Below are 6,021 nucleotides of genomic sequence, written 5' to 3'. Positions count from 1 at the left end.
CAAGCAAATTTTTCAGTGATGTCACATCATCCAGATCGTAGGGCTGAAGGAGTGTGTTACTTGTGTTGAAATTTAATTTGGAAGAAGAATATCTACTGGAATTAAATACCTAATATACCTAGGAACTTGGCTGATAGAAAAGAAAAACGTTTAGGTAATGAATGTGATGAACTTTAGTCACTTTTAGGTATGAAGACCAGCTGGCTCAACAGCAGAGAATGAATGAGGATAACCTGAGGAGGCAGGAAGAGTCAGTTGCAAAGCAAGAGGCTATGAGGAAAGGTATTATTACTCGGTAACAGAGTTCCCATATTTTGTTTTCTTTTCCTTTGAGTTGAAGAGTTGCTTAGAAATAATGATTTCTATCTATGTTTCATGTTTTAATGAACTTTTGTATTGAATATTTGACTTCAGTTTCTATAACTTATAGTTAAAAACATATTTTATATAATTTTATTACCATCATTTTTCCTTTACAGCTACTATTGAGCATGAATTGGAGCAGAGGCACAAATATGATTTAAAAGAATAGAAGCAGAAAATGACAAGCAAAGCCAAGGTAGATCGAGAAAATCAAGATTAACCCTTGAACAGATCAGGGTCCGTGCTGCTGAAGACAGGGAGACAACCCTAAAGTCAATGATAGAGAAACGTGAAACAATACTGTCGTCTATAAAGTACGTGTTTTGGAATTGGAACTCAGTTCTCTGCATTACTACATGACAGGTTTATTTCATATGGTGTTGAATTTTAAACAAGATACAAATATTTGGGTTTAAGTCAATATGAGCAAACAGATGGGTTCAATTGGAAACTTTATGAAAACTTTATTTTTATCATGAAAAAAGAAGGAAATATTTAAGATGGTATATCTATTATATCCATTGATAAAAGACTAACCATAATATGATTTTACAGAACAGCAGGGGCAGCAATTGGAACTGGCATAGATGCATTTTTAAGTGAACCAGCCAAGATTCAAGCTGCAGTTGCAGGACTTGTGGCTCTTACTGCTGGGTACTATGGTGCCAAAGGATCCCTGGGCATTGTATTCAGGTTTATGGAGGCAAGACTAGGTAAGGATGGAAAAGTATCATGGATTTTGAAAACTTCATGAACTCCATAAATTAAGAAAAAGAAGGCATAAATATACGAAATATTTTGCAAGTTTTAAATATCCTCCTTTGACATGATTAATCAACGTTTGTAGTGAATTTGTAAAGGGAGGGTATATACCATGCATTTCTTTTTATCAAACAGCAAAACCATCATTAGTGCGTGAGACCTCAAGGATCAGTGCTTTTGATATTGTGCGACATCCAGTGCAGACTGTAAAGAAGGTTCAGAAGAGACCTGAAGATGTCTTAGAAGGTGTTGTTCTCAACCCCAGTCTAGAAGAAAGAGTCAGGTAAGGGTTTAGAAGTAGCAGTGATTTGTGTATGTTACATGAAGCAATGATTGTGAAAAGATTAAGTATACTATTTGAAGAGGAGTTAGGCTTTGCAGGAAAATAGGAAATCTAGATAAAGGTCTTAATGAAACATGTAGCAAAGAGGTTTTAGAGTTAATTTGAAACTTCGGATTTTTATTAATATTACAGTGCAAAAGATATAAAGTGATATACTGTATATATTTTAAAAGAGCAGCAGGAGTCAGCCTGTTAAAAGATTCAAACAAATAAATGGGAAAATTTCCTTTCATGTGCATGAACTAATACTACATCTCATTTATTTACATTTACAGAGATATTGCCATTGCTACAAAGAACACCAAGTTCAATAAGGCATGTATCGCAACATTCTTCTTCATGGACCTCCTGGAACTGGTAAAACCCTCTTTGCCAAGGTATAATTATATTAGTTTGTGTACACTTAGCATCCTTATTAGTTCAATAATTGATATGACAACTGAGTTACTTTAAAATCATTTAAGTGTCATTAATGACAATTTATAAGACTAATTAGTAGTATTTCATATATACAATAATGATGTTTTGATTTGTTAAAAGGGTTTTAATTTTCTTAAACAACACGTTAATACTAATACTGAATCTTCTCCAGAAATTGGCAATGCACTCTGGAATGGATTATGCTATTATGACGGGTGGTGACATCGCTCTTCTAGGCAGGGACTCTGTTGGAGCGATTCACAAGGTAAAAAATTTAACTTCTAGAGAACAAATAAAGTTGAAGAGTATTAGTATGAAAAGGCAACACACTTTGAGTTTCAGTAATAGATTTCAATTCATATATAAACTGTAGTCAGATTTGGTAACCCTGTAGGGAATTTGAAAATTAGTGCACCATGTAAAAGATTTATTATTATTATTATTATTATTATTATTATTATTATTATTATTAGTATTATTATTATTATATTATTATTATTATTATTATTATTATATTTTATTATTATTTTTATTATTATTATTATATTATATTATTATTATATTATTATTATACTATTATTACTACTATTATTATACTACTTACTACTACTAAAAACTACTACTACTACTACGAACTACTACTACTACTCTACTACTACTACTACTCCTACTACTACTACTACTCCTACTCCTCTACTACTAGTCCTACTACTACTACTACTACCTACTACTACTACTACTACTACTACTACTACTACTACTACTACTACTACTGACCTTATGTTCTATAGGCTCCAAAATAACATGGGTGAAAGAAACTATGGCCTTGCATATGTAAAAGTTAACCCACTTAGCTAGTTCAACAAGAAATTCTAGGCTGTAGTTTTATGTCAGAATTTAATTTTTAGCTAGAGAATGATTCCAAATTGATGGATAGATATCAATGATCCTGCACAAACCTGCCCTTGTATATTTTCTCTTCTTTTTTTACCAATATTTCATATCTTCTTAACTCAGACTTCCAGAATTTTATCCTAATCACTTATATTATCAAAGTTATTGATTAAGGTTTTAATTTTTTTTTGATCAAGATGTAATGATCATATTTCAGGTGTTTGATTGGGCAGGTACATCAAGAAAGGGTCTTATCCTTTTCATTGATGAAGCTGAAGGATTCTTGCGCAAACGTCATGAAAATATTAGTGAAGAATTGAGGATGGCCATTAGTGCTTTCTTGTATCGTACTGGAACTCGGGACTGACAAGTAAGTTGGACTAAGAATTTGAAAAGGGCCTATTTTGAGTCATTTTGCTCAACTAAGAGTCCATTTCTTTTATAGAAATACTGTGTGATTCTTTTAACCCTTCCCGACGGGTAGTATTCATAGTGGCCCGGGACTCGCCGGGGGCTTATGTCGTTGCCCTAGCCGCTCATGCCAAATACCAGCATCCCTTGCCGTTTCTTCGAAATATACTATGAGCATATGTTGTATTTTCAGTTTTCATTATTTTCTAAAGTCTCTACTTGCCATAATTCCTGATAAATCAAGACTGAAGGATATTTTTGTTGTTATATAGACTCCATATTTGTGGCATCATGGAGTTGAAATCGTAGGTTTGTTGTATATTGTTATTTTACTATTTTTTTTTCCTTATAGTAAAATGAGAGTGTTAAAACGACTCAATCACACTTTCATTGGCAGAAAATTAATATTTTGCTCTGATTGTAACAAAAAAAAAATAATCATGGCATGTCAATACATACACCATGGCATGTACGTACATGCCCCGGCAGATAGTCCAGCCATGCCATGGCATGTGTGTACATGACACCCGTCGGCAAAGGGTTAAGTAAAGGGAAAAAAATGAATGTGTTTGACGGTTGCTTTATTTGAAAATACCATTTTTAACTACTTAATATCACAAATTATTGTCTTTTATACCTGGATATACTGATACAATTTTTGAATCTACAGATTTATGATGGTGTTAGCATCCAACACCCCTGAAGTACTTGATTTGCTGTTGTTGATCGTGTTCATGAACCTGTAGAATTTCCCCTCTGCCACTCTAGTAGAGAGGGAGCGCTTAGTCAGGCTTTATTTTGAAAAGTATATCCTAAAGCCAGCAGCAGAAGGCAAAAGGTCAGTTTGATTCAATATTAGTTGTTCATATTAAGTAGGGATCTCCACTAAATATTTTTGTTGCTAGAATACAGATGCTTTAGATGAGAAAAGGTTAGTAAAAGTTTATTAATTGAAGTGCTTTTATCTTTTGAATGTTGATATATTTAGTTAAAATTCACTAATAAGTTATTTGATTTGCAGGAGACTGAAGGTGGCACAATTTGATTATAGTGCAGCATGTACAAAAGTGGCTGAACTTACTGAAGGGATGTCAGGACGTGAGATCACAAACTTAGCTTTAGATTGGCAGATGACTACATATGCTTCAAGGGATGGTGTGTTTCTGAGGAAATTATGCTAAAGAGAGCCCAGGCAGCAGTCCAGCATAAGAAACACAAGGTAAGAGGCACTTCATAATAATTTTTTACTTATTAATTTATTTACTTATTTATTTATTTATTGTAGTGTACTCTCTTTGATATATTTAGTTTACTTATAAATAATGATATTTTAGGTAAGCTTGGACCTGTATTTGTTATATTTACATGTAATATTTACTTATTGTACGGAGAATGTTGATATTCCAGGTAAGAAGGGGGGAAAGTTATATCCTTAGGTTGTATATATGATTGTTAATTTTTTTTATTTCTTAATTTTTAGGTATCCTGGCGAAGTGCACATGAAACAAAGAAGACTGTGTTAGTGCAGTGTTATAGCTGCTGTTGAAAATGCAAATAGTGCTCCTCCATCAAAGCCTGAACCAGTTAGCTGAGACAGCATGTTATATTAGGGAATTATTTTGTCTTTATGAGTATGGAATTAATTGTTCTTTCTGTATTGCTTATTATGATATCATAGCCTTTGTAGGATTTATAAAAGGAATAAACAAATTCAGAGTTTAATTCTTGGTGTTTCAAATACATGGATATTTAAAAAAAATGAAATAAATACAGTGACCAGTATATATTTAATAGAACTTTCAATATATATCTGTGGTGTCAATAATCTATATCATTAAAAATATTGGCAAATCAGGATTATCTATTAAAATTGAATAGAATGAAATGAATGTTCTTAATAAGATTTTAATGTACACAATCTGTGTAATCATCATTTGTTTACCGGTATTTGTTTCTATAATAAGAACTTTCAGGGAGAATGGAAGTACTTCTAAATATACATACATACATGCATATAGACATCCATCAGCATATTACCATGGAGAAGTACCTTCAAATATATGTATGCAAATATTTATTGAAATAAAGTCTGAGCTTCAGTTGTAGAAAGATCAAACAACAATGGTTAGCAAGTTCAAGTGCATGTAAATAGAAGGTGTTTGTGAAAAGTGTTCCAAAATCAAAGTTTCCAATTAAAGTAACAAAAGTGTAAAGGCTGGTGTCTATTCATACATAGTAATATGGAATGCATTTTCCATTTCCAAAGTTATCTTTTTTGGGTTGAATGAATTTGTAACAACACATACAATTATACCCAAGCTTTTGTTAGAGGTATGAGTTGCCATTTCAAACATTTCTTTGAATTATGATGCGTACAAAGAAAAAACTGGAATAGTAAACCTGAAGGGTTGGGCTTCCAGGATATTGTATGGTCTTGATATTTTTATGGCATTGTGGAAAATAGAAAGAAATTGTACATATAATAGGAAAATTGTTTTAAATATGAATGTTAGGATGGTTGAAATAAAATTGTTAACAAACAGTTTCCCTTGAAGTATCCTTAAATCAGAAATTTATCAGGATTCTGTTCTTATTTAAGATAATTTTTTGAATATATTCTTTTAATTAGGAAAATATAATTGATTAAAAAAGGGACGAGGAGGGGGACGTACAAGATCTTTAAAAACACCTAACAGAAGAAATGAAGAAAAAAAAATGAAAGGGGGACAGGACTGCTGGACTGATAATGGGAAAAAGTCACCATAGATGAAAAAATGGCCGATATTAATACAAACATTTATACAAAGGTTGATAAAGAGTATAGTAAA

At 32.2% G+C, this 6,021-nt stretch overlaps 1 pseudogene; it reads left to right on the top strand.

The window, feature by feature from the left end:
• Positions 1–173: 173 nt before the first annotated feature.
• Positions 174–4,785, top strand: LOC119571810 (annotated as a pseudogene).
• The last annotated feature ends 1,236 nt before the right edge of the window (positions 4,786–6,021 follow it).

The sequence above is a fragment of the Penaeus monodon genome, unplaced genomic scaffold (genome assembly GCF_015228065.2).
Source record: "Penaeus monodon isolate SGIC_2016 unplaced genomic scaffold, NSTDA_Pmon_1 PmonScaffold_8097, whole genome shotgun sequence".
Lineage (NCBI taxonomy): Eukaryota > Metazoa > Arthropoda > Malacostraca > Decapoda > Penaeidae > Penaeus > Penaeus monodon.
The sequence above is the reverse complement of the archived record's forward strand: the minus strand, read 5'-3'. Positions and strand labels throughout refer to the sequence as shown.